A 22,500-nucleotide genomic window follows, 5' to 3' on the forward strand; every position below is an offset into this window, starting at 1 on the left:
GATGGAAGCTGCAATGGTGTGATCAAAGCTCCTGCTGCTTTTTATGTGGTGTTCTCATCAATCATTCCAGTCCATGGAAGAAGATCAGAAAAGGAAATAATACTGCAGGACAGTGATTGGCTATGCAAGTAATGTCAGCAGGAGACGTGTGGATACTGTGACTACATCTACACTATTTAGATTTTCAAACCTTTTCAGGCCACAGAACCTGTTAATTAAAAAAGATAACCCCAATCCACAAAATGGTGGCCATGGCATTTTATCATGGGAGAACAAGCTCCACCCTTCCTGCTGTACCTTAGAAAAATTGCTATGGAGGCCCTGATGGGTTCAAATGAAGGTTTTGCTTTGTTTTTGCCATTTGTCTCTCATGGAACCCCATTAAGTTATTGTGGGACCCTAGAGTACTACAACCGCCATTTGAAAAACCCTAATCTAAAAGATCAACTGAGATGGTTATACTTCACAAGGACTAATAATAATAACAAAATGGCCTGACAAGATAGGTTACGAGGGGCTGTAAACTAAATCCTGGTGAAAGGGTTGGAGACAAGATTTGAAGAGACAAACTCTGCCAAGCAAGAATTTCCATTGACTTACCTTGCTGATAGCTTTCTCCTTCAGGGCATGGAGGCAGGCACAAGAACAGTTATCGGTGACTTCATACTTATTGATAGGGAAGATGTCCATATGGGAGAGAAAATAGTAGGAACACTGAGGGAAATAAGGACCTCAGATAAAGACTGTAGAAATTAGGAGTGTTGTTGCAATGGGGTCTCTTAAACCACTCAAAGAAAAATAAAACAAAATATTGACTCATAATGTTCATTGCCTTCAGTGTCTATGCATTATTGCTCAGAACATGAGAAATAAAAAACAAGAGTTTATGCTCTTAGTACAGAAGGGAAAATATAATTTATAACATGCTGGGATGACTCCCAGGACTGAATATAACAATTGAGGGATGCCATTTGTTCAAAGATACAGAAAGGGGGTAGGTGGGGGTGGGAATAAGTACTGGCACTGAATGCTAACAAGACCCATTCCTGCTCAGAAATCCAAATGAATTAACACAGCAGTGCAACAGAGAGTATCTGAGTTAAAATAGAGGAACAAATAAAAGCTGTAGTGTTGTTGGTGTAAATTACACCCTGCCCAGCCATGAGGAAGATGTGGGTGATGCTTTTCAAAAGCAAATTGAAATCTCTTGAAGAGGTATGAAGCCACAGTGATTGGAGACTTTAATTATCCCAACTTCTCTTCAGAGATAAGTGCTGCCAAGCATGGTCCTTCCAGGAAATTCCTGACTTGTCTTGCTGACAACTTTCTCATTCAGAGGGTAAAAGAAGGTACAATTGGATCAGCTCTCCTTGACTTGATACTAATGAATAGGGAAGACCTAAGTTAAAAATGAAAGCAGCAGGAACACTGAAGGGAAGTGATAGAGTGTTGCTGGCATTCTTAATTGTAAGAAAACCTAAAATTGATGATATCAAACTAATATCTTGAGCTTCAAACATTTTAGTAAATTCAGAGTAATGATAAAAACCATGGCAAGGGATGCTAATGGGAAAAAGAGCTCACGATGGGTGGGAGTTTCTAAAAGAGGAGGTATTAATAACACAAATGTTAACAATTCCAGTGAGGAGGAAAAATGGAGGACAGCAGAAGAAGCCAGTGTGACTACACAAAACACTTAGTGAAGATCTAAAAAGGAGACATACGACAAGTGGAATGTGGACTTGGTCACAGAGGAAATGTACAGATATTAGCACAGAACTGTAGAACTGATATTAGGAAAGCAAATGTTCAGAATGAGAAGAGGTTAGCAAAGGATGTTAAGAACAACAACAAAAAAAGGCTTAGTTATATTCAAAATACAAGGGAAAGGAAAGAAGCAGGAGAGCAGTGAAAAAACCAAATACAACTAGGGAACCAAGAAAGGTACTCAATTTCTGTTTGAGGAGTGTGTTCCACAAGGATATTGGGAAAGACAGAATGAAGGGACAGGATGGAAGCTTGCGACTGATGGACACACTGTCAGCAAATACTTTTTTCCTTCGCATGGGCTTAAATCTTCAGAACCAGCTGAATTGCATATTAGAGTACAAAATGAACTAGCCAGTGATCTGACCAAACCTTTATATATTATCTTGGAGAAATCCTGAAGAACTGGTAAAAAGGCAGAGGAATGGGGAACAAATGTTGCCCCTATCTTCAGAAAGGGATAAAAGAACTATAGTGAACTACAAACCAATCAGTGTGACATTAATTCTGTCAAGCTCCAAACAGCAGGCTTGGATCAAGGAAGCAAAAACTACACCAACTTCAGTAAGACATAATCATAGTTTGGGGCAAGGTAGGAAAGCTTGGAAGCTAAACCAGGAATTTCCCACATTAACTCATTTATAGTGAGTTAATTAACTCAGAGTTTCTTTGAATAATTTGAAACTCTGCTTCCCAGGTTCCCTTCCAGCTGGGCTAAGCTGCCATTTATGAAATAAGCTGGGAACTGACAGAAATGTGATTGTTTAAGTCTACTCCCTTCCATTTCCTTACCAGCCTCCCTCACAACCTGTCACAGATTCATGAGAAGAGTCTGGAGCAGATCATAAAGAGTTTAGTCTGTGATCACCTTGAAAACATAGTTATTATCAAACATTAACATAGCTTTGTCAAGAATAAATCTTTCTGGATAATTTTATCTCATTTTTGATCAGCTAATAGATTGTGGGTATGCTGAAGACATAATATACCTTCACTTTATTTAACAGAATACCTCATCACATGCTGATTAGCAAGCTGGCTATGTGTGTGCTGGATGACATGATAATTAAGAAGATACAAAGCTGGTTCAAATTGCACTCAAAGAATACTTACCAACGGTTGCTCACCAATTTGAAAGAAGTATTGAGCGAGGTGCCACAAAGATTAGTTCTGGGTTCTCTATTCTTCATTATTCTTATGAATGATTTGAATGAAGAGATGGTTGAAATGCATATCAGATTTGCAGAAAATACAACATTCTGTGGGACAGCTAATACAATAGAATATAAAAATAAAATTTAAAACCAACTTGTTAAGCTGAAGAAATGGGAAGAAACAGAATGCAATTTAATAGAGACAGATTCACAATTCTTATGGGAGTTATGTTAAGAGGCAGAATTTCTCAGCACCAAGGTGTCAGTGATGTGAACAACCTAGGTCCCAGGCTGAAAAGCACAAGCCAAAAAAGCCTGTAAACCATGGGGAAACAGGATACGTACATCTTGGATTGAACTGCTGTGAATATCAGAGGAGACTTCACTGTCATGTTGACCAAGGGTAACCAGTATTTAAGGTGATTTATCCCACTAGGCAAAAGAGATGTTATCTAGCCTTTCTGCACCTCCTGCCAAGTCTGAGCCAGGGAGCCTGAAAATTCTCTACTGAGGAAACAACAATCTGATGGAGGGATGGAAGCACCTTGCTTGATAACAATATTGCAAAAAGATCTATGAATAATAGTTGTTAACAAATGGCACGTAAGCCCACAGTGTGATGTGGTTGGAAAGGCAGCCAATGCAATTTTAGCTTCATCAGCAGAAGTAAAATTTCCCAAATCAGTGAAATAATAATTCCACTCAATTCTGTCTGATCAGGCCCCAACCCAAGTACCCCTGAGCTCCTCATCTCAAGAAGAGAAACAGGAAGAGGTTCAGAGATGGCCACAAAGACAATCAGGGAGCAATAAACGAAGTTCTCTGGAGAGAGACTGAAGGAGAAAAAACACGACTGAGGCATCTGGAAGAAGGGTCAAAAAAGTAAAAATGGTGGTCAAGGCAGCAAGATCGAAGCTCTCCCTTTTTGTACATGCATGCAAGCTCAACATATGTACAAAGGGGGAGGTCTTCAATCACATTGCCATGACAACCATCTTACTTTTTTGAGCAACCCCCACCCCCCAAACACACACACCTCCCACAGCTGCTGCTGCAAGGAAATTTGATAGGATGACATATAAAGGTTGAAGCCTGTCTTCTGTTCCTTAAGTTACAAGATTGCAGATTCTGATTAAATGCTAGAAAAAAACTTCCTAGAGCATTAACAGACCCAGAGTGGTTGGGGCTTCCCTTTGTGGGATGTGCTCAGGTGGAGGCTAAACAGCTAACAGTCTGGAATGTTTTCATTTGGATCCCTGCATTGAACAAGGGGTCAGATTTGATGGCCTCAAGGGTCCCTCCAACTCTAATTCTATGATGTGATTCTGTGATTCTGTGATTCCTACACACTTGGAAGGAATTAATTGCCACATCAGCAGATTACTTTCACATAGCACTAAAAACTGTAACCTAGTTTAAAATATCAGCATTTTTTTTCTTTCTCCTCTTCCTTTTTTAAAGACCTCTCCTAATGAAGGGCTCCTGAAAACTGGAAAACTTAATGTGGAAACCTTTGTAACTCTTAAATTTGCTTAGTAAGTGTAATAGCATTCTTAAACTGTTCAAAAATTATGTCTGAGACTGCTATGTGTTTTAACAGGAATTAAATAGATTTCAATTTTAAAATATACCCCTTTCTGGTGTTTTATTTTTATTAATATACCCCAAAGAAAAATTATTAAAATTATTAAAAACATATTCATTTCTGGACCGCACAATAAAACTAACCAGGAGTGCCCTCTGGTGGCCAATCTGTAATAGCAGCGATCAAGGAGAATATTCCATTATTTCCAGCAAAGTAAAACTATAAGGTGCTTGTGACTTCTATTAAAGCTAAAACGAGGTAAATTAAGTTTAAAAACTTCATAAAAATTTAAAGTTGATACATGTAAGTGTCAAAGAGATAATTATCTAGATCCCTGGAGTCATCAAAACCCCACCCACAAGCAATAAAAACTAAAACTGAAGGAAAGCAGCTGCCTGGTGAGAATTTTATCTGCTGGTCAGCACTAAAAGCCAGGATGCTGATGATGAGGATATATTTATCCCACCTTTTTATATATATAACTCGGGGTGGCAACCATACTTAACACTCCTGCCTCCTATTCCCCCTACCCACCCCCGACCACAACAACCACCCCGTGAGGTGAGTTTGGCTGAGAGAGGGTGACTGGCCCAAAGTCACCCAGCTGGCTTTCATGCCCATGGCAGGACTAGAACTCATGGCCTCCTGCTTTCTAGGCCAGCACCTGAACCACCACACCAGACTGGCTCTGGATGGAGCTCAGCCTCACTCATCCACACCTATTTCATGGGTCCCCCAGTGTATCTCATACTTTAGGTGTATGGATGTCACCCAGTCCCTGGTCATGGCATGGCATAACTCCCTGTGGTCTCTTAAACACTCCTTTGACAATTACTGATTATTGGTTTAGTGGGACCACCTGCAGATAGTGATTCTTGGACAAGAAGTGTTGCATGGACACAGGAACAAGTTCCTGGCAGACTCTTCACTAGTTGGTGTCTTCCGAACATGCACCAATGACCTATTTTTCACTTGGTCTATTACCAGCAGCACACTCTGAATCTTAAAAAAACTCTTCAATTTCTCTACGGCCTTCCACAAATGGAAACTGAAACCCAATCTGTGCATTTCTAACACAGGCTCATAACAGCTTCCACAGATTTAAATTTGGAGAAGTTATATAGCTATAATATTAACTATAAAATGATCAGAAGTCCAAAATCTTTTTGCCCATGTGTCTGAAGTTTGAACTATGATTCTGAAGTCCATACATAGGGCCTTTCTTTGTGTGCACCTCCATCCATCCCGGTCCCACCTCAGATCATCCATAGGAGTGACCAAAGCAATTTCTGTTCCAGGCCCAGGTCAGGTCTTAACTCAGACCAGAAGGGATGATACCCACATTGTCAAGAGTCTTCTGTTGCCCCACCACCTTTTCTACAATCTTCCCCATAAAGGGAAGGTTGGAAATGAACAAAAGTTGTCCAAGTAGCCTGACTGAGGGATAGTCTCTTGAGAAAGCCTTGCTCTTCAGGAGAGGTTCTGGCTGCAGTCTTGAGCAAGGCTGTGGTATGATGCCTCCTCAAGATGTTTTCCTTCAAATCATCAGCCTGAAGGATACTTCTAATCCATCATTCCCCAGTAGGGTGCCAGTAACTTCAAAGGTAAAGCTGGATGACATTCCACAGTTGCAATAAGTGGAACGGGTTAAGTATTAACACTTCACTGCCCTTCCTGCCACAGTGTCTCATACCCATGTTCTGTCATATTTGCCATTGCCAGCACTGCATATGTCTTTGGTGCAAGAGGGATTGTTTCCATCTGTCTCTTGTTTAGCAACAGACTGATCTGGCATCCGGTTGTTTGCTTGAGACTGAGAACTTGCTCTCATATCATGGGGGGCACAGTGGTGATGAGGTCCCAAGCCAAGCTTGCCCCCAACCACCCCCAGCATGGAAGTTGAAATTCTCCAGCTCTGGTAGCTGAGGAGAATCCACCAACTGCCTGGTAAAGGCATCAAGTAGCTCAGGTAGGGATCCAATCAGGAACCAGGGCAGGTAGCTTATTAGCAGAACCCCTAGATTGTCCCTGGAGCCCAGCTTCATATCCAATTGCATGAAGAATATGGAATCTGGTCACCACCAAGTTCTCCCAGGGATCATTGCTGCACATGGAGTCAAAACATGAGTGGAGGGGGTAACCTTACCAATTCTTGTTAAGATATGTCAGGTCCATTCATTTCTCCTCTGTCCAATCATGGGGGAGTAGGACCTTACTTCAAACAGTCCTGGCCTTCAGGAACAGCAGCCTGGAGCCAAAGCTCCCAGTGATCCAGTATCCAGGAGGCAGAAGGAGGCTGCCGGGCTGGAAGTGAGAACTTGCAGAAATTACTGGTCTCTTTGTCCCTCTAATGGACTGCTTGGTGCCTCCCATCATACCTCGCTCAGCTTGTTATTGTAGAGAATTTTCCCCAGGCTCCTACCACCCTTAGCCTACCAGCTGTCCAAAGCTTTTGGAAGCATTGGGGCCAATAGCCTTCAGCTTCCCTGCTCTGCCATCTCCTAGTGCCTCCCAAGTCCCTTTATCACATCAGGATCAAACACCGACCCTGCGTCCTGTTTTCTCCCAGCTGGATAGTAATGTTCCTCTCCCTGTATTCTCACTCTGTAGGGCAAGCAGTCCACAAAAGGCATTTGTATTTCAAGGAGGCAAAGAATTAAGAGGTTGACTAAAACAAATGGTCCTCTTCATTAGTATGGGTTAACATTATATGGCTATTTGCATCAAGTTTCACTGAGTTTGCATTTACCAGAAACTATGAGAAAATAGTGCAGTGGCCAGATTTAATGAAGCTTTATCGTTTAGTTGATTTAAAGGGATAAAGATGAGCTTCATTATAGGGGAAGGTTGCTTAGCAATCTTGGGAGTACACCCTGAACCCTCTGCGATGATATTGCTGTTTAGTTAAAGGAAGCTTGGGGGAACTCTTCCTTGCATGCAGAGCTCTGATGCAGTCTTGACATTTTTATCCAGAATGTAGCATTTCTTCTTCCACAGAGACTTGTTTGATTCTAACAATGCCCTATCTTCTAGTTTGTTTGCTGGCTTGTTTTGGAACTGCCTGTGCCAAGACCAGCCCTGTCTGGGAGGCTAGATGACACTGAAGATAAAACCAAATGCACAAGACCAGAAGAGGTGGACTTCACCCCAAGGCAGAAACTGGCCAGCTGTGCTTTGGAGCTGCCTAGCTGGTGCCTTTCTGCCAGGGCTAAATGGACCGAGCAGCCCCATCATGAGGAACAGGACATACTTTCTCATTTGGTGCAAAGTACTATCCCAGAGTGGACTTGAGTGATTCAAGATGTCGTTTCATTTACCCAGATCAGGTGTTCTTAATTCACTTTGCCTCCAATTCAAAATCCTCCCCAGACTTTTTCCTCCAACATAATTCAGGAACTCAGCATGTTGGAAAGGGTGCATGGTGTCACACATAAAAAAGGAGCAAGAGATTAAAATAAAACCTTTGGTACTTGCTTGCATAATGCCTTGGTGGGGAGGGACAGGACAGAGCCTATAAAATATAAGAGTTGACAGATCCACCCTCAAACTGGAGTAAATCAGGTAATCAGTCCTTGAGAGGGTGGAGAAAGAGAAAAACGATGGGTACTTGTACACGTGTTGGTGTCTAATTACAGTGGTTGCAATCACACTTCATAGTCTCCCAGTCACTCTGAAGTATCACTGTGTACAGGGACATTCTTTACCCCAAATACAAAATATTCATCACCTTCATTTTCATTTTTACTTGGCACTCTCTCTTCCTTGACCCTCCTCCTGTTAGTCTGTTTATCCCAGCTTTTTATTCTTCAGCTTTCCCATCTTTTCCCTTCCTTTCTTCCTCTCACAACATATTTTGTTTTTAAAGATACTACATTTAATTTCAGATTGTTTGCTTATTTAGTCTTCTTCCCTTGTTCAATAACTTTTCTTGTCTTGCACTGTAAAATAATTGATAATATTGTATTACACATTGTTGTACATCTCTGTCTTCTTTTTGTTTTCTGTTCTCATACACTCTGTCTCCCCCACAGTTCCATATCTGTCCCACTAACAGGGATAGGTCTCTGTTAGTATCTCCACCACTGTCACCCTTATTCATTCCGTTGCGTCCTGCCTTGGAGCTCTCTAGGGCCACTCTTCACCCATGGCAGGACTGCCCCAAAGGAAGCCAAGGCAGAAGCAGTCCACCAGGGCATCCAGCTCCCTGCCACGTTCCACCACACATGGTGTTTAGAAGTCCAGGCATTTTGGGTGTTTGCCACCGGGCAGGGCTGGGAAATTAGCAAGTCTGTTTTCCTCTCCTGGTAGTGGTACCTTTAAAGATTAAAAACTTAGACCTCAACAACCAAAGCTTGGAAAGAGAAGGAGGACATGGTGGTTGACGTTGTACTTTTCTTGCTCTGTGTGCATCTATTATTAGGACAACCCCTTCGGTGAAACTAAGAGATTTATCAACAAATCTCTCAGTGGCAATGGAAGCGAGATCCAAACAAAACATCTAGAGGAGAGAACTGTTTATTGTGCAATCTTTCAAAGCAAGTAAATTTAGGCCAGATAACATGCTAATTTTCCTGCTCCCTCCACTTGGATATTCCTGAGGCCGAGGCAGCATTAGGACCTCAAAGGGATCCAGAGGCTAGAAACATTATTCCTTGCTGTGGATATAGAGTATAATGTGGAATGGGCTACCCCTCCCTGTACTACACAGAGGAACAAGTACAGAACATGACATTTCTACAACTCTGCATACTACAACAGATGAGGATGATTACCACCAGGCCAAGGAGCACTAAGGAAGTATTTTTCTCCAAAGGAAAAATGCTTTATATATTGATTTGAAATATGTAAATTCCACAAGGCCAGGCCCAGGAAAGGCAAGGAGAAGACATGGATGAGTTGCATTTGAGAAACCCTGAAGCAAGAACACTGAGGAAGAAATGCACGTGAAAATCCTGCAGGGCTGTTTCTGCCATTATCATCAGAGGTAGCTACTGAGAGATCCAGATCTCTTCCAGGAAAAAAGATTTGGGACAAGGCACAGTCAGTGAAACTGCAAATCTATACACCAGCTGAAGGAATCCCTTAGTGGCCTTTTAATAAGAGGGGAACCAATGGCCATTCTGACTGTGAAGAACAACAATCCTCTTCAAATTTTTGGCATTATAATGAAACAAAGACAAAATACTTGCTATTAGTGGGGAGGGCTATTCTTCCATGAGCATAGTGCCTGCCCAGCCATAGCAACAATTTGTCAGAAATGTGGCAAGCTGAACTATTTTGCAACAAAACAGAACACAGTGCACTTTAATCTTCAAAGCTGTTACTTCAGCATAGAACAACACAAACTGACCAGGCTCCCGCTGCAGCCAACTGGACGAATGATCTAAGCAATGAAGACAGTTCAGCATCTGTTTCAGTGTTTTCACCACTCGAGAAGGCTTGTCGTAACGGTCTCATAACTGGGACCCTTCTTGGGCAGGATCAAGATATAGGGGCTATCACAGATATCAGAGCGATCTATCTATATTATATTCCATAGCTACGGAATATTAATATAATATAATGGATGGAAGCATGGCACGCTAATCTAACCCCACTCTTCAGGATATCCAGAAGAAAGGTTGTGCATACATTGCACAACTACACTTGCAGTTTTCTGAACAATTTATAATAGAACTGTAATTTCAGAATGCCCAAATGATTGCCACTTTTCTAATTGTCATGAATGGAGAAAATATTCTTCTTATTTGTAATGCAACACTAGCATTTAAAGTCATTTATCCAGCTTACAATACCTAGTGTAGTCAGCTGGATCAAATTCTCTGTACACTGCTTCCACGTTTCATGATGTTGGGAAGTACAAGGATTATTATGTTAAACTCATCATAAACAGATCAGCAGTAGATCAGTCTACCACATCAACAAATAGCATTCCATATCACCAAGCCAGTAGAAGAAGAATGGACAGTTGGAAAGCCTAGGTATCATTGGAAAAGTAGAGCACCCAACCACATGAGTTTCTTCAGTTGTGTTGGCCTTTGGACAGGATTCAGAAACAATCAGTCTACATGTTATCAGTAATAATAGGATTGCAGAGAGCAAGTTTGGTGTAGTGATTAAGGCATCAGTTTATAAACTGGGAGACTGTGAGTTCAAGTCCTGCCTTGGGCACAAAGCTAACTGGGTGACCTTGGGCCAGTCACTCTCTCTCAGCCCTAGGAAGGAGGAAATGGCAAACCACTTCTGAAATCTTACTAAGAAAACTGCAGGGACTAGTCCAGGCAGTCGCCAGGAGTCAAGATTAACTCGAAGGTACACACGCACGCACACACATATGTGGATTGCAAATAAAAAAGCTAGGCCTCAGCCACAGAAGTTTGACTGAAAGATTTACTGAATGTAAATCCTTGAAGAAATCTCTCAATGGCAATGAAGATGAGATCCTAGCAAGGTATCTAGAAGACAGTACTGTTTACTCTGCTATCATATGAAGCAAATAAATTAGTACCAGACAAACAACAAGGCTACTTTTCCTGCTTCCTCCATTCTGATCTTCATGAGGCCAGACAGCATTAGGACCCCACTGGAACAAGTGGATCCAGAGGCTAGAAACACTATTCTTTGTTATGGAGTATAGAGAGATGAAAATTATTACCGACAAGTCAAGGAGCACTGACCAAGTATTTTTCCCTAAAAAAAATATGTTTTAGATATTGATTTGAAATATATAAATTCCACCAGGCGTGAATGCATGGATGAGTTTCAGGGGCACTTGAGAAAGCCTGAAGCACTGTGTGAGTTCAAGAACATTGAGGAAGAAGTGCATGTGAAAATGCTGCAGGGTTGTCTGTGCTCTTATCGTCAGAAGTAGATACTGAGAGATCCAGACCTCTCAGGGCAAAAGATTTTGGACAAGACACAGTCAGTGAAACTGCAAAACTATATGTCAGCTGAAAGAATCCCTTTCCATCTGCAAGAAACAAAAATCTATTTCAACTTTTAGCACTATGCTGAAAGAAAGTAAAAATAGCTGCTGCCAGTGGGGAGGGCTATTTGTTCATGAGCACACTACCCAGTTACAGGAACGATTTGTGAGAAATGTGGCAAGCTGAACCATTTTGCAACAATCTGTTGTTCTCAGTGCACCTTAATCCATAAAGCTATTACACCAGCATAGAATAACACAATACTGGCCTATTAATGTCAGCAGGATTGAAATTTGATCCAGAGGATGGCTCAAACCAAGGTCAGGCTCCCACTACAGCAAATTTGAAGAATGAGCCAAGTAAGGCAAACACACATCAACCTTATCGTTTCAGTGTTTTTACCACCAAAGCAGTGACCCGTCATAAGGGTCTCATAAGTAGGACCATTCGTGGTCAGGGACAAGCAGTAGAGGCTATATTAGAGCTACATACAATATAATATTATGGACAAATAGACACATGACATGCTAATCAAACATCACTTCTTCAAGATACCCAGAAGAACATCCATGCATATGGTGTACAACCACTGCTATGGTTTCTGGATGATTTATGACACAGCTGTGATTTTGGAATGCCCAGACAGCCACTACTTTCCTAGTCACCACACATAGATGTGGTACTCTTCTCAAATGTGATGGAGTGATGATATTAAAAGTCATATTTATTTCATACAACCTGCAATACTCAGCATAGTCACCCAGATCAAATTTTCCAAGATCATGCTTTGTACTACTGAGAAGAACAAGGCTTGTTAAATTCCACAAAGGTACTGTCAATAAAGCCAGCAGTTTTGTCACATCAATACACTCCATTCCACATCCACAAGCTAGTTGAAGAAGAATTAGAACACTGTCACTGAGAAAGTAAAGAGCCCAGCTTTATGTGTTTGATTTGAATCTTTTCCAATCCTGCCATACTTCTAATGTATTCATTGCATAAATTAAACAGATATGGGGGAAATATGCATCCTTGTCTCCCTTCCATATTCTGAATCATTTGGCTTCTACATAATCAGCTGTTTGGACACTTCCTAATCAACAGTAATGGGCATTTGTATGTGGTGGTGGGGTGTTGATAACATTATATGATGACTTCATCATGAGTTTACATATTTGCTACAGCGCAGGTTAACCTCTGCGTCTCGTTGCCCAAGGCTACCATCTTTCACCTATCCCTGGCTATTCTGATAGCTTGTTCTGAAAGCTACTTGGATCTTTTCCTCTTTCAAGTTTTGAGAACATTTTTTCTGCTTTAGTTTCCATGGTGTCTCTTATCTATTCCAATAGATAAGATTCTCTTTTGCATAAGTTAAATGTACTGAATCTGTTCTATGCACAATTTTATAATCTGGTTTTATATCCTCCAGGTCTGTCTGTCTGTCTGTCTCTCTTTCTTTCTTTCTCTTTCTTTCTTTCTTTCTTTCTTTCTTTCTTTCTTTCTTTCTTTCTTTCTTTCTTTCTTTCTTTTTCTTTCTTTCTTTCTTTCTTTCTGATTTAGAGACAGTCCAACTCCCTGACAGTTCTGGTACACTTATTCTCTAATTCTCTAAGTTTAACCTTAACCTGCATCTTTGGCACTAATAATTTTATAGTCTTCACCTGGAAGAGTCCTGGATTTACTGCATTCTACTTCACCTTTTTCTATTTCCTATTATGAAGTTGATTTGATTCCAGTGTTGTCCATTTTCCTTAGTAACAAGAGGAATGCCTCCTGACCCGGGAATCATATCACCTTGCACCCACACTTAATCTAATGTTTGAGCATGTTCATGTAGTTGGACATGACCATAAAGACTCCAGACTACAGAGAAGTCACCTGCTACTGCCTTCTCCTAGATTTGATTTTGGAATTCATGTTAGCATCACTCTCAAGATCACTGAAGGCTTTGAGCCCATCATGATGGCAATTCCTGGGGCATATCCAAATAAATATCCGTCATGATAACAGGCAGTGATGTGGCCCTTAAAATTTCTTCGTTTTTGCAAACTCTCAATGTAGGACCAAGGTCAAGAAATTTTTCAGTGATAAATCAGCTACAGAGCTTTGATAGTCTTCCCTCTAAAAATTCCAAGGATGACTCATGTTTCAGGGACAACTGATATCCTGGGTTTTTTTAAGAATACAGAATTAGTAAAGAAACAGAAAAGTTCTGCAAGGACTGGACTTTCAGAAGATAAATACTGCATTTTATTTTAAATTATTTTTGTCACCTCCTAATGGAACACAGCAGAACATTTGGATACTTAAAATACTAGGTGAGGAAGTTATATTTTTAACTTGAAAAAATTGCAGATTGCCAGACAGGTAGTAGATTTCCTTGATGTTAGAAATATAGAAAAGAAAAAAATATGCCTCAAGAAACCAGAACCTCTTAAACCTTGCTTGGTATCCTAAATTTCACCTGCCTTTTATTCCAGAATATGTGACTTTGGTCAAACTTTTGTTATGATTTACTTGATCCACCACAATAAAAAGAGATGTCTTGGTAGAAAGTAGCACAAGCTGAGCTGAAAACTGGTTAGGATCATAAACGAAGCTACTTTTCTGTCTCCAAAGGCAACCTCTAATACTTAAGTTTTTATCAAGGCACAAACTGAAAGATAAAAGATTTATGTCATCTGAAAAGAAACCACACAAAAAATTGATGTTCACAAATAATCCTCATTTGAAGATAGCACGGAAAGTGTTTTATTGGAAGTCCTGGGCTGAACTATGGATAAATACATCAGTTGATTCATATCTGTTGTTTTAAGGATTTTGAGGGGCTATGTTTTGAGTATAGATTTGTAGTGACAAAACAGTAAGACACAGGTGCTTTAGCAGCTTCAAAAGTACCCAAAATGCTTAGATGTTTAAGAAATGCTGTATTTAGAACACAATCAATTTCACATGGAATTACAAAATAGCTTGAAAATTAATTTTGGCAATCTGTGTGATACGTGTACTGAGGAATAGGAATATACTTTTTATTATTTAGAGATGGAGTTAATTCATCAGAAAATTTTGTTCTTTGTATATATGTGGAAGAAAATGGCATTCCTGATGTTAAAAAGGAGATTCAAGAGATAGGTTCCTATCAATTAGCCACACACATCCAGACTGACATCACCATTGCAAGAACCTCATAGTCTTTTCTCTGAAACTTCCAGTAGTGATACAAATCTTACCTGGGAACCTATTTTTCATCCATACAATTAAATGATGCCTGGGATAATTCTGCTCTTACAAATATTGCTGATTTCTAGGCTTAAAAAGAAATACTGTTTCATTCTATTCTTCCAGCTGAGCATTGGTAATTTGCTAAGGTAATTTTCTATTTTTTTCCAGGCAAATTAGTTTTTGGTGTTGATTAGTTTTCACCTTTAGGGAAATTGCCAATTCATTCTTAGATTTCTCATCATGAATATTCTTTATTTTGGAAGAACTCAAGCTAGAATTGGCTCCTGTGCAGCAGTCTGACTTGAAATGGTGGCTCGTGTGTTGCTGTGTTGCCTTTTTTTATATAGAAACCTACAAGATATGTATATTTCCCATTTACTGTACATTACAATACCCAGCTTGGTTGGAGACTGATTACCTTCGTCTCTTGCTAGCTGACCAGGAGGCAGGGATTCCAAACAGTGTAGCCCAGTTCTGTACACAAACTCCTCCAACTGAGGTGATAACTTATGGCCTTGCCATAACTCATAATATGTTTCATAATCTTTTCCTTCTTTTCCTTTTTTTCCCTTTTCTTTAAATATATGCATACCATTCCATGTCTCATTTGCTGTTTTCTTGCTGTAGTTGGTTGGATTATAACTGTCATAACCCTAATCAAATCCTAGTAGGGCTTCAGCAAGTATTAGCCTCAGTACAAGTTAAGAAAGCTTTACATTCTTATAGTGTCTTATAGATCCTAGTACTTCTTACGTATCTATCTAAAATGATCTACCTACAGCATTTAGAGTACAGATTGTAAAGTTATAGGTTTCTTCCTGGTTTTAACCCTTATACTTTGTAATGCGATGCTAATAATTTTTATTTTTACTAGATTTTATTCTATCAATATGATATTTTATTCTTAGTTCTATTTTATGTTTGTTGTTATATGTCTTATGCTGGTCTATGATCGAAATAAACCATAAACAACTTTACTTCCTGACAATATTTGCACAATATATTCAGCCTTGCATGATGCAAAGAGATCTGCATTTGGAGGACAATACTGAAGGTTTCCCAGTCATTATGGGAATCCCATAACAAGTATTCTAGACTAGAAAGGCCAAGAAATTATTCTCTGTGTGAATAGGAGAGCTTCTTAACAGTTTGAGCCTTCATTTGATGCAAGAAAGTAAGGATAGAAAAGATGGAGAGAGGAGATGGCAGGATGGATCTTTTTGGACAAAGGAGGAGGACAAGAGAAGGCAGCACTTTGGGGGATGAAGACAATGGAGTGCTGCTGTTGGTGGGAAAAAGGAACAAGAATCTGTGGCAAGTTGGGCCAGAAGTTGTCACAATTCGGTGGCAAATCAGAGAAGGGTTCAGGGGCCACAACTGACCTCTGACAAACCACAAGCAGCCTTTGGGACATACATTTTCACTTATGATGCTGTAATTTGTGTGAAGAGTTTAACAGCTTGTAGAACAAGAGGTTTGCATTATTTGCTGCCACATCTGGACTCCTCTAGATTGAAAAGGGTGACATTAGCTCTGTTTCAGCTATATAAGCATACAGACCAGTGTAGGAGAAGAACCAATGGTAATGAATCAAGTCATATATGCAGCTTAATGGTATTATAGCTATATAGATTCATGATAGCCAAAGAGACCAAATCATATTTGTCAATGATAAGAAACTGTTTTGGACCATCATTCTACTAATAGTGAGGAAGGTTTATGCAAAAACAAGCATTGTGGCATACAGGACAGGACATGGTTTAGTTGCACTCCAAGATGTTTTCCATTGTGTGGGAATGCACTGAAATTCACACATTTTTCAACATCTGTCCTATTTGATATGTCCAAACCAATTATTTAAAGTTAATGTGTATTCAGAGTCTTACAGGCAAGAGAAAAAGCCAACTCTAAAGTTAGGGGTCAAAAAGCTCCTAGAGGTCCAATCTTCAGTTAAGAGGTTTCCCAAATGACATCTAGGAGCCATCTGCAAAGTTAAGCCAGGAAATTCCCAAAAGCCAAGGAGTATACAATAAAGAAGGGCTAGGCAATAGAACAATTGTATCTATGGTTTCCAGTGCTTGACATCTATAGAGATCTGCTTAAATGAGGAACTTGAATGTCATCTTCATAACAGATCTGTCAGTAACAGTTAACAGTGCAGGGTATCCTGTAGTCCTACAGAATTTGTCCCACATAGGCACTCCATCCTATAACCTATACTTTCTTTTCTTAGGATCTGAGAGAGTGGGGACCTTGATATGGTTTCTCCACTGTCTAGAGGTTGGGGCCTACAGATTCCTCCTGCCCACCCCTGTTCTTGGAATGAGGAATCCTCTATGACAGACACAACATGTTGATTGTCCTTAATGTTCTGCTAGCATTTTCTTCTGTTGGTTGTCCTATAATTTTCCTTGAATTTATAGGAAAGTGAATGCTTTGAAACAGAAAACAAAAAAATTCCCAGAGGAAAAGAAAATTTCTGCAAAGTCTCATGGGGGGATATGAAATTATTGTACTTAACTTGGTGATATCATGGTTGCTGTCTCGATTTCTGTGCCTCAACTAAATCCTAAGGAAAGAGTATGTAAACTGGATCCTCCAATGGGCTCCTTCATATCAAGAAACATAGACACTTATGAAAGATGCAGAAGATCAGAAGGAGTCTGGCAACACTTTTTCCAACAAGTTTTATTAAACAGCATAAGCTTTCATGAACTGCAGCTCATTTCATCAGATGCACTTCATCAGATGCATCAGATGCAGACTCCTGATTTTTTGCCACCCTAGACCAATAAGCTCTTCTCCTACATTCTGAAAGATGCATATCCTTTCATCATCTTGAGATCAAAAACATCACCCAAAGAAATCAAAACAGTACTTAAACCTTACATAATATCGAAAGAAAATAGTTGCTTCTTCCAAATATCAAATCAGATTTTGGCACACTAATTACAATAATAGTTTGGGCCACCAGGGGGCAGCGCTTGCCAGTACAATTGTCTGTATGCCACAGGAGAACCCTTGTTTTATAATGCATGAAGGAAATTGCAAGGGGTAGGACAACAAAATGTCTTTGTTTGGAACAAGTACAGTATAATTTAACTGTGATTTGTCCATGCAAGCCTAGAACCACAGATCCAACAACTCAGCAATCTTCTGCTGCAGAAATGCAGATCTTCTCTGATGGTGCACAACTGTAACCAGATCTTTGCTGATGCTAAGTAGGTCTTGAATCTGAGCACAGCTTTAAGGAGAGAGCACCCAGGAGCACTGTATCTTCTTCCGAGACTAAATCAGCAGGTGACGGGGCTGTCTGGAGTAAGGGAAAAACTAGACTCAAGTTAAAAAAAAAAAAAATTATCAGGACTGCAAAACAAATATGACAGCAAGAAGCACAAGATATTTCATAAATCTCAATCAATGCTTAACTGCAGCAAGAACCACTCCTTTTCTCTCCCCAGCGTTATAGACTTCTCCACAGAGTTAGGTCTTAATTTGAGCCTGGTCATTTGTGCCTCTAGCAAGCACTTTGGTTTGATTTGTTCTGTGATCCATTCGTTTGTTTTCTCTGCTAGTCATGGTATTCTCAGGAGCCATCTCCAACCCCAAAGTTCAAAACTGTCAATACTTTTTCCAACTTGCTTCTTCAAAGTCCAACTTTCACTTGCATAGGGTGCAAGGATTTCCTGTAGGATTCTGATTTTTATACAGATAGTCCTCAGATGGTCATTGGGACTGGGAACTCTATTGCTAAGCAGTGTGATTGTAAAGCCCAACGTCACATGACTGTGCCGACTTACGATGGCAGTTCTAGCAGTTCCAGTTGCGGTTGTTAGGCGAATCCCACGTGGTTGTTAGGCGTGACATCCCATGATCACCATTTGCGACCTCCTGCCAGCTTCCCCATTGATTTGCTTATCGGAAGCTGGCAAAGAAGGTCGCAAAAGGTGATCACATGACCGCAGGACACTGCAACCATCGTAATTGCGAGCCAGTTGCCTGAATCACTATCACCTGACCATGGGGACACTGCAATGGCTGCAACTTCAAGGACTGGCTGTAAGCACCATTGTAACTTTGAACAGTCACTGAATGAATGCTCATTAACTGAGGACTTCCTATAGATATAAACACATCCTGGCATCTGAATATTTTTTCTAAGGCCTTCATTGCTCTCCTACCAAGTCCATATTTCTGTCCTATCAAGTGTGTTTTGGTCTGAGGAATATTTCTTGACTGCTGATTCCTTTACCATTGATAGTCAACCCCCAAAAGGCAGAAACTATCCATCACTTCACTATCTTCATTGTCAATTCTAAGGCTGTTTATTTTACCTGTTGTCATTAGGTTGCCATAAACAGTTCACATATTCACCACCTGGGGCAATAGTCTGCTGTTCCTGAGATTTGGATACAATGATAATTAATGTAAAGAAATAAATCTCTGAGCAGACCTTTTGCCACTTAATTTTTACTCTACAACTTGGGTTCTGACACTCAAACCTTAAAAAATCATTACAGATTTTGCCCATATAAAACAATGAACACAATACCTCTATAGATGCAAATGAGAAGATTATACTACACTCCTATTTGCTGTTCAGAATAGAAGAAAACCTTGGGAAGGTTTTTTTTTTTTTTTTAATAAACTTTTAAGTATGGACATTTGTATACCATTTTTTTCCCCAAAACAGTTTATAGTTTTCAATTTTCCCCAAAAATAAACATTTTTCATCAACACAATAACTAAGTCAGCCCAATAACCAACAGTCCACAGAAAATTCTGCAGCTTGTAAAACCTTCACTCCTGCGGGATGAGATTTTTCCAACCCATTCACTGTTGTCCCACATGAAGTGATGTGATTCTTCTATGAACTTGTCTTTCTACCACAAATTCTTAGTTTTTAAAAACTCAATGACGCTTGGAGCCAGTGGTGTTGCAGGTGACGCACAGAGAAAGCAGAGCTTGGGTCTCAACATCATCTTGACCTTTTTCACCATATCCTGTGGACACCCTTCAAAGTTGGAGCCGAGGCATCTTTTCCAGGTGTGTTTCCAGTTGATTCCCCTGCTCTCCTGAACCCAACAGAGGGAGGGTTAAAATGCTCAGATCAGGCAATAGCCACTGCGCTGCTTGTGAGAGAGGGCATCTCCTCAGAGCAGAGGCTCCATCCTGCAGCCAGTTCATGGCAATCCAGCCAGAAAACAGATGAAAACCTCATAGAGAAACAAACCTTCTGTGTCGCCGGGAGGACAGCAGCTGTGGGACTTCCTGCTCCGGGCCTCTGTGGCCATTTCTGGTGGGGCTGTAAGAGAGGAAAGAAACTTTAAGTCAGGGGTAACTGACTTAAAAAGGGGCAGGCAGGGCTTCAATCACATACAGGTCATCATCTGGCTTAGGGTTGACCTTGGCCCCACAGACACACACACCCCCCCGGCAGCAACCAAAAAGTTGGTTTTGCTGAGGGGATATCAACCTCACGCAGTGCCTTGCAAGGGGTCGCTAATCCCATGGTGACCTCAGCGCAGCCCACGCCACCTCCCAGCCACCATCCCAATCCCTCCCCACTCGCCTTCTCTGCCTCCTCCTCCTCTCCCTCCTGGGCCAAGTGTAGCTCCTTAGCCTCCCCTGTTCCTCTCCCTTCCCCTTCTCCCTCTCTTCCCTCTGTGTTTGCTGGAGAGCACCGCTGCCTCCCCGACAGCAGCAGCTCACACCCAGTCAGGCCAAGCATGATCCTGAGCTGAGCTGCTGCCCTCAGAGGTGGCAGTGGTGCTCCTCAGAAAGTGCGGATGGGAGGGAAGCGGGCCCAATGGGGAGAGGAGCAGGGAAGGCCAACCGCCAACCCTGTGTAAGGGCAGCAACTCCACTTGCCTTGTTCCTGAGGATGGTGGGGGGCAGCAGTTCTCCCATCGACACTCTCCTCCCTTCAAGGCCAGGAAGGAAGTGCATTGATGGCTAGGCTTGGATGAGGCTGAACTAGGCTTTCAGCTAATCAGAAGAGAGCCAGCTATAGGCTGACCATCAGCTTGCCAGAAAGGCTTGAGGTAACCAACATTTATCCAATATCTTGGTTCTTTCCAAGTTTTTTCCTTAGTTTTCCTTGGTTCTTTCCTTAGTTTTCTTGCTGAAAAGCATAAACTCTTCCACCATAGGAATGAACATTGGAATGGATTACTATAACAGGCTGTACATGGGGCTGCCCTTGAAGAGCATCCAGAAGCTTCAACTGGTGCAAAATACAGCAGCCCGGGCAGTTATGGGTGCCCCTAGGATGGCACACTTGCGCCTCTGCTCCACATAACAGTTGCCAGTTTGCTTCCGTGTTCAGGGTGCTGGTTTCGACCTTTAAAGCCATACATGACACGGGGCCAGGTTATTTGAGGGTCTGCCTCTCCCCAGTTACATTTACCTGTCTCATCAGGTCTGGCAGGAGGGATGCGTTATGGGTCCCATCTGCTAAAGAGTTCCATCTGATGGGACTCAACCACTTTTCCGCTGTGGCTTCTACTCTCTGGAACATCATTTCCACCCCCCCCCCCAGGTGAGATTAGCCCCAACCCTAATTGCCCTTTTAGAAATCTCTTAAGATGTGGCTTTTTCAGCAGGCTTGAGAATCCCATGGAAATAGGCATCCTACGAGTGGGTTGTATTATGTGTAGGATGTTGGTCCATTCTCCTGCAGTCTTATTTCTATTTATGTTGAATTGTGTTTGTTTTATTGTATGCTGCCCAGAGTCATGCTTGTAAGATGGGCAGCTATATAATTTTGATGGAGATGATAGATAGATAGATAGATAGATAGATAGATAGATAGATAGATAGATAGATAGAAATATAAGCCCAGGAAATAAGAAAGTGTGGTGAAGGTAAGAAACAAGGTAGGGAAAACCAGCAGCAGAGTGTGGCTTCTGGAATTTCCATCCTGTGGAAAGTAGGGTCCTGGTCAATGACCAGGAGATACTAGGACTTCGAATGGAGCAGTCTGCAGCGTTCCAGGTTGCTTCCTGACCGCATCTCCCAAAGGGAGATTTAAGGGAATTTATTCCAAAATGTCTTTTTGCACAAACCTCCGGGCGCATCCAGCCCTTTTTAAAGCTTAGGCTGTCTTTTGTCATCTTCTTTAGGCATAGCAGATTTGGTCCCATTCTGTTCGGTTTGGGAAAATCACCTTGCTGACAGACAGAGGCCAGACCCCTTCCCGTAATTCCTTTCCAATATTCTGGTGGGCTGGAAAGTATAAAAAGGAATCTGTTGCAGAGAGCTTACCTGTAATCATTTTTTCAGGTGCTGAAGTTTCTAGAGAAAGCTATAGCCGTTAAAATATCCTGTGCTTATTCAACAGCAAAGGAGAACATTTTTGAGTAATTTAATCACATGATAAAAACAAAACCATACAGGAATTTTACATCTAACAGTACCCTGAACTAAACACAGATATTCTTTTGCAATTCCTAAAAAGGTGTCATTTCAGGTGTCACCCCTTGGGGGGGTTCAAAAGTCAAGATGACAGCCATAACTGTGAGATTGGAGCCTCACCCCATGCACATAAAAGAGGTGGGTGACCTCCATCATGTGGTTGCAGCCACCATCTTGAGATTTTTTTCCTTCCCCTCTCCATTACTGTTTTGTTTTACAGGCAGTCCCCAGTTTAAGAATGAGTTCTGTTCTCATGGTCTGTCCTTAAGTTGAATTAGTATGAAAGCCAGAACAGTATTATTGTATAATACTGTATGAACAGTATTGTGTAATAAATTTGAATCATTGTGTATTTAACTCGAATTTTGCTGCAATAGGCTCCGTTCTTAACTCTGGGCCGCCCGTAAACTGGGCATTCTTAACCCAGGGA

This window comes from Python bivittatus, unplaced genomic scaffold (genome assembly GCF_059951505.1).
Source record: "Python bivittatus isolate LINGU-HERP-01145 unplaced genomic scaffold, Pbiv_v1 ctg000400_np1212, whole genome shotgun sequence".
NCBI classification, from domain to species: domain Eukaryota; kingdom Metazoa; phylum Chordata; class Lepidosauria; order Squamata; family Pythonidae; genus Python; species Python bivittatus.